Genomic DNA, 12,266 nt, shown 5'->3' on the forward strand with positions numbered 1-12,266 from the left:
GATGTGAACCATGTCCTATTTTGTGCCATCCTGTTCATCTCTGACATACTTGATTCCACAGTTAAGAGTCACTGTGCTGATCCATTTCACTGAAGGCCTTCCCCTTCTTCATGGATTCCCCCCATTTCCAAGCATGAGGTCGTTTTCAAAGCACTGGTCCCTCTTAACAACATGCCCAAAGTTTGTGAGATGAAGTTTCACTACCATTTCTCCAAGGAGCACCCTGGTTGCACCATCTCTAAGACATATTTGTTTGTTCTTTTGGCAGTCCAGGAGATTCAGCACTGTTCTTTAACATTACAATTCAAAGGTATCAATTATTCTTCTGTCACTCTTATTCACTGTCCAACTTTGAGCTGCAGAACTAGTAACTAAAAAGACCATAGTCTGGAGCAGGTGCACCTTCGTTTTCTAACTGACATCATTGCTTTTCAGTTCTTTGCAGAGGTCTCTGACAGGGGACTTTCCCAGTACAACTCATCTTTTGATTTTCTGGCTGCTGGTGCCATAGGTGCTGACTGAGGATCCAAGCAAAATGAAATCATTGACAAGTTCTGTCACCATCTATTACGACATTGCCTAATGGCCCAGCGGTGAGGATTTTTTTGTTTTATGGTGGTGAGATATAGTCCATAATTAAGGCTGTAGTCTTTGATCCTCTGCAGTGGTAAAGAATTGCACTGTCAACCCACTTTGTTCAAATCCACCACATGCTCCACAGGAGAAAGGCAGGCAACCTCCCCTCATGTGTTTTACTGCCTTTGAAAACTCACTGGGGAATCACCTGTGATTCAATTTCAAGTCAATGGTACAAAACAACAGAAGTATTGGCAGTACAATGGTTAAGGGCCTGGCTGTTAACTAAAAGATAAGAGGTTAGAACTCACTGGGCACCGCATAGGAGAAAAGACTGGGCAGTCTGCATTCACAATGATTGTTGTTGTTGTTGCTGTTGTTGTGCACCAACAAGTCGGAACAACCCACAGCTGACCCCTCCAGAGGGTTTATAGAGGCAGTAAACTGCACAGGAGGAGACTGCTCATTTTCTCATGCAGAGCAGGTGGTGGCTTTGAACCTCGTAACTTTGGGCGAGCAGCGCAATTCCTTACCACCAAGCTACCAGAGTCCCCTGATTATAAAGACTACAGCCCAGGAATCTCTACAGGGTGGCTCTACTCTTCCCTACAGGGGTAATATGCATTGGAATTAACTCAGTGGCAGGCAACAACAACTTTGTTGCTGAGTTGTGTTAAGACCAGATAATGCTTAAGTCTTAGACTAGAAATAACTGCCACAACCATAGTCCTATGTGTCAGTTCAAGAGTAAACACGGAACACTCAGCAGTATCAAGGGAGAGACTTACTAGCATGAAACACTGTATACAGAGCGAGCAAGAGCAGAAACATATGAAAACCTTTTAGTAACATCTCACATAACACTCCAGCTGCTGCACAGGGAAACTGTGGCAGTGCAGAACAAAAGTGAAGCAAGTAACTTCCAAAGCCTTTAAGCTTGGGATATGTCAACTCTGAGCTTTTAATTCCAACAGACTGGGCTTTTCAATTCCTGAAGGTCCCACAGCAATAATTCAAATACTGGATATTCTAGAACTCTAGACCTTCATATTTTGGGTTGTTTTTTCTTTTTCTTTTTTTTTTTCCAGAAAGAATCCAGACCATTATGCTGCAAGACGTTCAGTCTTCCTGAAACCCTGAATAAGCAAAGCACTAATCTATTGGTTCATAGCCAAATGCTAAATCACTGCACAACCTTATCCCAACAAATAAAAATTTAAATATATCAGAAAGACAAGGCTGAATCTTTCAAAGGAGATGTGATGAATACAATTTTTTTATTTTATTTCATTATTTTGTGTGTGTGTACCGTCAAATCCGACCTGACTGGTACAGGAGGAGATTGCCCCTCCTTCTCCAGCAGAGAATCTATCTGGTGGATTCAAACCGCCTACCTCTGGGATTGCAGTGCAGCTTCTTGCCACTAGGCCACCAGAGCTCCCTACGAACATTATTTTTAAAAATGAAAATTTCCAAAGCCATCTGATGGCATAGTACGTAGGGGGTTTTGCTGTTAACCAACCAAAGGCCACGCACCTCCAGTGATTCCAATCCACCAGGGAATCCACAAGAGAAAGAGTGGCAGTCTCCTTCTGTTAAGATTTAGAGCCTTGAAAGCCTGATGATAGGTTGCGAGGAATCAGAATCAACTTGAATGTACTGAGTTTTGGTTTCTGAAGTTAACTGGAAGCAGCTCGGAGGGTTCAACAGGTTAAACACTGGGTTCCTAACTTTAAGCTCTGAAGGAGAAAAATAAGGCAGCCTGTTTCCACAAAGACCTACAGCTTAGAAACCAGAAAGGGCAAGTCTACTCTGTCCTATAGTATAGGGTCATTCTGAGTCTGAATCAACTCCACAGCCATGGGAAGTCAACTGGAAGGAGCCCTTGTGGTATAATGGTTAAGCTACTATTTGAAAGGTCAATGGGTCAAAACCACCAGCCATGCTTTTATAAAGATATATAGCCTCGAAAACTATGGGGCAGTTGTCTTCTGTCCCATAGAGGCTCTGTGAGTCAGAATCGAGGCAACAGCAATAGATTTGTTTTCCGGAGCAAGTTAGCTGACAGATAAACTTTTAATTCATATACAGAACATAGCCAAAATCTTCACTAAACAGTCCAAAGAATGAAAACCCTCAAGTGCAGCATTTTATACTGAGGGACAGAGAATTATAGTACTGTACTAAAAAGCTGCTGGTTTCAAGTCTTTATACAAAAAAAAAAAAAGCATCAAAAGTTATGTTGAAAGACATCATGTGTGTTAGTCACAGCCAAGAAGGGCCATAAGGCCTGATTGGAACAGCTTCCTTGCTGTTTGCAGAGCCTAAGGAGACATGGATCTAAATTTATAATCTGAACCTTCTATTTTATGAATAGCAAATAAACTTCCTAGATAAAAATAAATAGGTAAATATAAATGGATAAGTAGTGCCAAATTTTATTATATAACTTGTTTAGGCTTATTGTGGGATCTAACTACAATCTCGTCACACACTATTTTTCCTTCTAGCTGGAAGGGTTAAAAAAAAAATCAACTTTCTGCACCAAATAGGATAAGGTTGAGGGAAATAAAGGATCTTGAGTTTCACTGTGTATCTACACAGGTGCTACCAGTGACATGTGGCCACTTAAATCAATTAATGGTGAATAAAAAGTTAAATTCTGCTCCTCAGAAACATTAGTTACATAGCCACATAGTTACATAGAAACATTAGTTCAACAGCCACATGTGTCTAGAGGCCCCAAGGCCTCTAGTGTCTCACTGTGTTAAGGTTTCTCAGATTCTAACGTGTACAAGAATTAAAAGGTCCTTCTTTAAAACAGATTCTTCACCTTAGCCAAATTTAACAGGACTGGTTTCCTCTGTGATGAAAGGCCAACTTGGTTTTTCCAACAACTGTCCCTACCCTCTGCAATCCATTATGGTCCCATACTTTCACAAAATACCATAACAATCAATTATCAGAAAAGTATCATTTAAAAAAAAATAAATAAAATTATATACATATATGGCTAAAATACAAGCGTACTCTCTTTTTCTATTAGATAAAAAGACAATATTTTTTCTAACAAATTGCTATAAAATCCCCTAAATGTTTATTTTCAAATTCTGTACATACGTGAACTCTCTGCTACTTCTGGCAACATGTCAAATGGTTTGGGCCCACCCTTGACCTTCCAGGGGTGTTTCCCCCCTTCCTTCCTTTTCTCTTTAACTCTTCCACACAACCTTTCACTAGCCATGTCTACTTTGCATTACCTTAATACATAATACGTATTTTCCTAAATTAAAAAACAAACAAAAACCCAGCAAACCTGTCCTTACTTCCTCATAGAGAGGTAAAACACCCACAGATGTGCTCCTTGGAGAAGCCCTGTTCTACCGCTGTGTGCTCTCCAGTGGATTTGGGCTCGCTGTTGCTATGTGCCGTCAAGTCGACTATGACTCACAGTGACCTTATCAACAACGGATCTCCCCTTGTGCTATCCTGCACCACCATCACCATCTCCAACACGCTCAAGCCCACTGTTACAGCCACTGTATCAACACATCTTGCTGAGTCTTCCTCTCTTTCTCTGACCCTTCCCCTTTTCCAGTAAGATGTCTTTTTCCGAGGACTGGCCCCTCCTGACAGCATGTCCAAAGTATGTGAGATGGTTTCACCACCACTGCCTCGAAGGAGCAAACTGACTGCATTTCCTCCAAGACAGACTGGACTCACTCAAAAACTCACTACCCACTCAAAGACTCTAGCGGGTTGGTTCTCAGAGCTCTAAATCCCACCAGAGGAGACTGCCCTCCTGTCTACTGGAGCAGAACTGCCCTACAAGGCAGGGTTTCCTAGCTTGTGATCTTTAAAGGAAACAGATCACCAAGTCTTTTCACCCACAGAACAGATCCACCGGATAATCAAACACTTAACCATTGTGCCACGGGGGCTCCCTCAGCTCCGGTTCAAAAGGCTTTATTTTACATTTGTACAATGATCTTCCAGAGCTTGATCAATTTTATATCCTCTATCATTTTCTAAATGCACTTTTACAACTCAGGGCAAAACAGCTAATTCCATTAAGCAAAATACTCCTCCGCCGCTTAAATGACGCTATACCATTTGCTTTAAAAAGTGATCTGGGTCATCACTTAGGCAATCTGACTCTGTCACACAGTCAACGAATGTTTAATGTTTTCGTGACAACCAATGAGTAAATTTAGATGGCTAACACTGCAAGAATGTTACTCCAAAATACACAGCAAACATTAATAAAGTCTCTGTGTTAGGTGAAACCTGTTTCAGTAGAAGATGTGATTTAGACCCAGTTTACCAGGTATAATCCTTTAAAAGATTTCTTAGAATATTGGCAGCTTTCCTTGAACTCAGGTAAACAGCCCAAGTACACTTCTGTAAGTATTCCAGGTACGTCCTTAGGGGAGAAACAAATCAAGCAATGTCCTTACAGCCCTTCACCAAACTGCTAAAACTTGGATGTTTTTCCTAACGAACTACTTCTGTTCTGGCCCAGTTCAAGAATTCATTTCTAGCCCTGAAGTCACACTGTTTAACATGCTGGGCTGTTAACCAAAAGGTCAGCAGTTTGAATCCATTAGTCGCTCAGGAGAAAGACTTAGTCTCAGAAACCTGATGGTTGTTAGGAGTGAGCCTCAACCCTAAATTTTCTGGGTTATTTTTTACACATGTTACTATGAGGCAGCTGGTTAGCTTAGTGACTGCTCTGAACGTCCTGCTACTCTAGAACTTCCTCTTACTGATTTGATCAACTTAAGTAAATCATAAACAGGCTTCGAAAACCTTAGGATGTCATTTGTTTTCCTACAGTAACAGCTTGAAATACATGCTCTCTATAAAATAAACTTGCATGTTCAACTAGACCATTTTAAAGAAAAGTTTCATTTAATATTAATAGAAAAGTTATAAGACACATTATACAATGTCAGAAGGACATAAAAATTACATTGTTTCAGAGTGTTTTTAACAACAAAAAGGTACAAAAACCTTTTCCCTGCTAGTTGGCAGACGTAAAGAACAGAATAAGAAGCACTGTTCAAAGCAGGGGCATGCCAGGAGCTTTTGCTAGGGCCAGAACACCCAGTCCCACATACGACCCTCCAAGACTGTACTGCAACTGCCCTGCACCACCAGCTCCAACCCCCCAGCTTCATACTCCAAGTCTGCATGAGCAGGCATGGAAAAGCTTCCCGAGCAGAAATACAAGGCAAAGAGGAATTCTGGGGATGGCCCCATGGACACCTGGATGCTGCTCAGGAGTGCAGAAACAGCACTTTGCCAAGCCCCAGTTGAGGGATCAAAGCAGAGTGCTGAACCTGCAGAACTGCAAAAAAGGCCCAAAGAAGGCTTCAACAAAGGATTCTGCTCACACAAAGCAACTACCTACTTTGGACTGACCTAAATTAATGACCCTTACTTAATTTATATGTAAGGAAGAGCCCTGGCACCAAAGTTTGGAAAATTCTAACCAACCAGTCACTTTGTGGGATAAAGACGTGGCTTCCATCAAGATTCTAGCCTCAGAATCTCCATGGGTAAGGTCCAATCTATCCTACGTTGTTATTAAGGGCTCTGTGCATCAACTACAATTAGAAGCAGCCCTATGACCAACAGATCTGAACCCTGACTATACCCAAGTCCATTGTCAAAGTCACTGAATTAGTCTATTTTGTTGAGGGCGGTCATCTCTCTCTCTGATCCTTTTCCAGCCTGATGTCTTTTTCCAAGGCATGTCTCCTTCTGACAACAGGGACAAAGCACGTGAGACCAAGTTTCACGATCCTTGCCTCTAAAGAAACACCCTGTGTGTACCTCCTTTAAGACAGACTTGCTTGTTGTTTTGGAAGTCCAGGGGATATTCAGTGCTCTTCCCCAACACCACAATTCAAAGGTATCGATTCTTCTTCAGTCATACTTATTCACTGCCCAACTTTCAGATGCATAGGAACCAACATAAAATACTATGGCTTGGATAAGAAGCACCTTAGTCTTTAAACTGACATCCTTACTCATAAGCATTATGGAGAAGTTCTTGAGAGCCAATCTTCCCAAAGCAACACATCTTTTGATTTTGTGTGTGTGTGTGTTGTTTTTTGTTTGTGGTGTTTGTGTTTTGTTTTGTTTTTTTTTTGTATGAGAATGCACAAACACACTACCACAATTATAAAGTTGAGTTTCATTTGGTGAAATCACAGGGGACAGTGCACCCCAAGTGTAATGGATAAACTTTGTGCTGGGAAAAACCACCTTTGTGATCTTGGTACCTGCCCTGCCCATGAAGTGGGACATTTCTTGACTGCTGTTGCCATGAGTGTTGATTGTGGATCCAAGAAAAATGAAATTGGTAAACTTCTAGCACAGAGTCTGATAGTATCTAATGGTTCCCACATGATATTTTAAGGGGAGGACACTCAAAGCTCTTTCAGAACCATAAAAAGCAATAGATTCTCTTCTCCCATAAAAATACATGTACAGTCAAAACGTTAAATACTATTTTGGGAAATTCACACACCAGCCATTGATTACTAACACCCACTGCCATCAAGTGGGTTCAGATGCTCAGAGACCCTCCAGCAGGTTTCTGAGGCTGTCAGTCTTTATGGGAGGAGACTTTGCATCTTTTTCCCCAGGAACTACTGGTGGATCCAAAATGCTGAAATGGTTAACAGCAAACACACAAAGGTTCATGCCAAGAAGTCTTAACCTAAACAGACTTCATGTTGCTGTCGCAGTTAGACTCTCTTTAAGCATGACCTATTACATAAATACAGTCTAAGACTTAAAAATAAAAAAAGAGAGAGATATTCCAAAAGCTAACTACGTTTGTCATGTAGTGTACAAGAAAAATCTCACAATTATTTAAAATTTAACTACTAACAAAATGACTAGGAGTGATAGAGAATTGATGCCTTTGAGCTGTGGTGTTAGAGAAGAGTTTTTAATATATCATGGACTTCCAGGAGAACAGGTTCATCCTAGAGATAGTGAAGCCAGCCTGCTCTTTGGAGGCAAGGATTCTGAGGCTTTGTCTGACATACTTTGGGGATGTTTCAAGGAGGGACAGGTCCTTGGAAAGAGACATCAAGCTTGGAAGAGTGGAGGATGAAGAAAAAAGAGTAAGACCATCGATGAAATGGATTGATACAGTGACTGGGATAATGAGGGTAGGTGTGTCGCATACAATAAAGCTGGCAGAGGATAGAGTAGTTTTCAGGGTTTTTACACATAAAGTCGCAAGGGACTCGACGGGGCATAACAACAACAAAAAAAAATAATAAATTGATTCATTAAGGAAGATTAGCAAACGTGTCCAATACAAGAAAAACTTTTAAGAGTAGAAAAATAGAAATTCCCCTTTGTTTATTTAGAAAATTCAAATATGTATCTATCATTTTCTATTTATGTGTAGAGTCTTGTCCTGAAGTTACCCTAAAATCTCACTTCCCAGAAATTTCACTTCTCTGAAGTTTTTAAACACATTCTTAGCATCAAGTTCTTCTGAAATACTAGCAGATAAAAGCACTATAGAAGTCTGAAAATTCTGCTTCTTCCTTGGTAAACTTTTTAAGACTTCATAGTATCCAGTGCAATGGGAGTAGGTGTGCCAGAGTCAGAGAGACTGGCTCAGGACAGAGCAGGCTTTGGAGCTATTTTACAGGGTCACTATGGGTCACAGGCGATTCAGCAGTACATAACAACAACGAATATCCATAAATTTTAAAATATATATTTCATTTATACATACTAGTATAAATTTTAAGTCACAGAATAAAGTGATGATGATGGCAGATGACAAAAAGAGACGTTTAAGTAGATGCAAATAATACTAAGAAAGTGAAAACAAAATCTCACTCCTAGTAAGTTGATTTTGATTCATAGAAATCTTCCATCAGGTATCTGGGACTGTAAATACTTATGAAAGAGATTGCCCATCTTTTCTTCTAAGTGGCTAGTGGATTCAAACCACTCACTTTTCAGACATTAGCTAAACAAGAAAGACATTACATCGCCAGAGCTTCTTACAAATAATAAAAACCAAATACAGGTAGTAATGTTGGCAACTAAATGCTTCTCTGAATTTTATACAAATAATTAGTTCAAAACCAGGAATGTGTATTTAAAAATAACTTCATTTTACTACCTCCAAGACATTCATGGAAGTAACAGAATCTCTCATAAGGCTATCAATGCCTCTACAACATGAACTGAAGAAAAGGAAATTTTGATAAGGAACAAGTGGCTACATTCTCCCTTTTCACTTCATAGTTACAAGGTTAATACTGCACCAGGGTACACTATCAGAACAACTTAATGGACAAGAACACATAATGTACCAAACCCCTACAGGACAACTGAGGAGTACCCTGACTGTATTCCAGGGGCCTTGACAGCACATGAGTTAATCACCTGATTACTAACCACAAGGCCAGTGGTTCAAACCACCAGCCACTCTGCAGGAGAAAGATATGCCAGTCAACTTCTGCAAACATTACAGCCTTAAAAGTCCTATGTATGGGCAGTTCTGTATCTTACAGGATCACTGTGATTCACAATTAACCTGATGGCAGTGGGTTCACTATTATTCCCAAACTGCTCTACACTGACAAATCATTGATGTAAAGAATATGAAAGTCTGTGCAGAAGTTAGGAAAGTTGTGCTTGTTAACCTAATACCATAAATTCAAGGCAGCACAAGCTAGCTTTGAAAGAAATCTTGAAAGAGAGAATGTTGTATGGTGAAAAAGACTTAGGTCCTTTGGATTTACAAGTGATCAGCATTCAAACTCTGACTCTACCATTACTGGTAGGTTTTATGGCCTTGAATGAGCTACTTCATTTCTCTGTGCTTCAGGCCTACTTCACTGAGATGGCTAAGAAAACAGGAACATTTTTTTCAACTCTGCAGCCTCAGTGCCAGGCCGGGTGCTTGACACACTCCAGGTATTCAATCAATGAGAGTCCTTTTTGCTTCCCTCACAAGTATGTCACATTCCATAGCAAACAAAAAGGTTCTGCAGGGAAGAGAGATATGTAAGCACTAGTTATATTATTTTACATATTTCAAAGAGTTTTCAACATAATGTGGTACAGTAGAATGCAGGCAGGTCTAAAGAAGTCACGGTAGCTTTTCCTCTGCATTAATTTTTCTAAAAAAAATGAGGAACAGAAGTATAAAGAGAACCACTAAATACGTATTAAAATAAAATTATTGAAATCTTGCTTTACAGGGGGAGAAGATAAAAAGAAGGGTATGAGAGGAATCACCTAAATTGATTTGGACATTGTCATTACTCCTATATCAAGGATAATTTTGCAAGGAGAAAAGTCTTTAAATTTTATTAATTTTAATGAACACAAAGATTTTGGGTTTCCATTCATTCATTGTTGCACTATTTTCTCTACTCTCCCCCCCGCCCCCCAGTTCGTGAGAAAAGTCTTTAAATCCTAAAATCTGCTCAAAGGAGTTTAGAAATATATAGCCCATTTGGTCATTACTGCAATTTCTCTGAGAAAGTCTACAACATGGGTACCTACACCAGTAGTCAAGACTGAGGTTGTGGAATTATTTGTTTCCTCCCAGTTTTACACCAAACCATACAACTGCAAACTCTGCCAAGGTCAAGGCCATACTTGCAAGAAATGTCTTGGAAACTTAAAGAAGAGATCTCCTAGGCATAGCAGCCCAACTAACATTATCTAACTGCTGGATCTAACATTATCTACAGTCTTATAGTAAGTCTATCAAGTAAGATTTGGTTTCTAAAGAGATACTATTCTGCTTCAGATTTCTTTGGTATTTGAAATTACAAGTAAATCAAAAGGTTTAAAATCAAAAATAAAAAAAACCAACCACCAAACTCAGCTAAAGTACCTCCCAGAAATGTAGCCATGTTAGTTGTACCTCTCTCTCTCTCTCTCTCTCTCTCACTTCATATCTTTCAACAGTCTTGTGTGGTTTGCCTGAAATATTGTGTTGCTGAGGTCTGAGCAGTTCCAACTGTACTACTAATAAGTCATAACAATAATTAGAGATAGAAAATACCCAGAAGTTGTGGGGAAAGTATATAGCAGTGCTATAACTAAAGAGCTCAATGTGAGAAGCAAAGGAATGAGAGTGTATAAAAGGCTCCTGGAGACTGTGATACCACACAACTCTATTATCACAAAAGATGAAGAGTTAGTGTGCTCATTAGCCAGATTACATCAAGAATAGGGTCTCAGTCTGGTTACCATAAGGGAGGTTCTAAGCCACAAACTCACTGTGGTTCAGTCTGTTTCCAAGTCATAATGACCCTCCATCCAGTTTCCGAAGCTATAAATCGTACCTGAAGAAGACTGCTCATCTTTCTCCACGGGAGCTGCTTGATGGATCTGAACCACCAGAGACTCGCACCTTAAAGCTGGCGACACAACCATCCATGGACCACACCACCAGAGCAATTTGCCAAGATCGTTTTTAATATTAAGTCCATTTAAAATAAAGTTTAAATACCAGTTGTGTCACAATTCATCTATGAAACCTGCTGGGGGACTGAAAGATCTCCAAACCAAATATATACCCCAACCCTCTCCCAGGCCTTTGGTTACCTATGAAATCACCTGCTCTGCTATGGCAGAAGCAAGGCTTGACATATGTTACCTAATCTTTTTATTATACATGAATCTCAAACCTTCCTTCTATTGTCAGCTGGCCACAAAGTTCATAAAAAACTATCTCCCTAGGCTGGCTTGCTGATGTTGTTGTTACATACCATCAAGTAGTCTGCAACTGACAGCAACCTTATGTACAACAGCTCTGAGCCCTGCTCTCTCGAGTCAAATGCATTGTCTCTGACACACCTACTCTCATTACCCCAGTCACTGAGTCAATCTATCTCATCTAAGATCTTCCTCTCTTGCGCTGTCCCTCCATTTCCAATTTGGCTTACTGTTGTACTATGCCCATTAACAATTAAAGACCAGTTCACTATCAGCCCCCAGAACCCCGCAGGGGGGGGGGGGTCTCTGGCAGGATTTCCCCAAGGGCCACAAACAGTCCCCACAAAGTATGTCAAAATTTGGAGCCTGCTGGAAGCATACTGGTATATGCCATATGGGAATTAATAATCAAATCTTGGGAATATTCTTAACATCTAAAAACTCGAAGTGCTTCAAATGTTTCTTCCCGCCCCCCGTTACACCAGAAATGAGCAGCTGACTGGAAGCCTGGGAATAGACGGGATTAAGAAAGGAGTAAAATGAAGGGGGGGGGGAGGAGTGGAGAGGTGCCCACAGATGCCAAGGATTCACTAGAAATCTTGGCCAGATTACTAATGGTCCATAAACCCTAATGTGGAGAACACGGGTTCATAAGCTCAAAATTGAATTATCCTGCCTTATTAGATCTCGTACTCCTGAAATCACGGGCACATCAGTCATAACTGGAACTAGCAATACTTTATGTACACAAATATAAGTGCCTGCTTATGTATTTTTAATTGGATCAAATAAAACTGAAGCTGCAAACAAACTCTCATTTCAATTATCTCACTGGTGAGGGGATTTCCTAATAATAATGTCTTTTTTTTTTTTTTAAAGCCCAGTCATTGTCAACCCTCTCTGCACGTCTGACAAGCATGTCACTGGAAATCTGGAAGCCAGGGACTCCCGTCACTTCTCAACAG

At 40.3% G+C, this 12,266-nt stretch overlaps 1 protein-coding gene across 1 annotated transcript in view; it reads right to left on the bottom strand.

Annotated features, from left to right (window-relative positions):
- CHD6 (chromodomain helicase DNA binding protein 6) overlaps positions 1–12,266 on the bottom strand; it is a 194,048-nt gene that overhangs the window by 180,783 nt on the left and 999 nt on the right. The window lies entirely within an intron of this gene.

The sequence above is a fragment of the Elephantulus edwardii genome, unplaced genomic scaffold (assembly GCF_000299155.1).
Source record: "Elephantulus edwardii isolate Elephantulus edwardi_28Jun2011 unplaced genomic scaffold, EleEdw1.0 scaffold00015, whole genome shotgun sequence".
In the NCBI taxonomy this organism is placed as follows: Eukaryota; Metazoa; Chordata; class Mammalia; order Macroscelidea; family Macroscelididae; genus Elephantulus; species Elephantulus edwardii.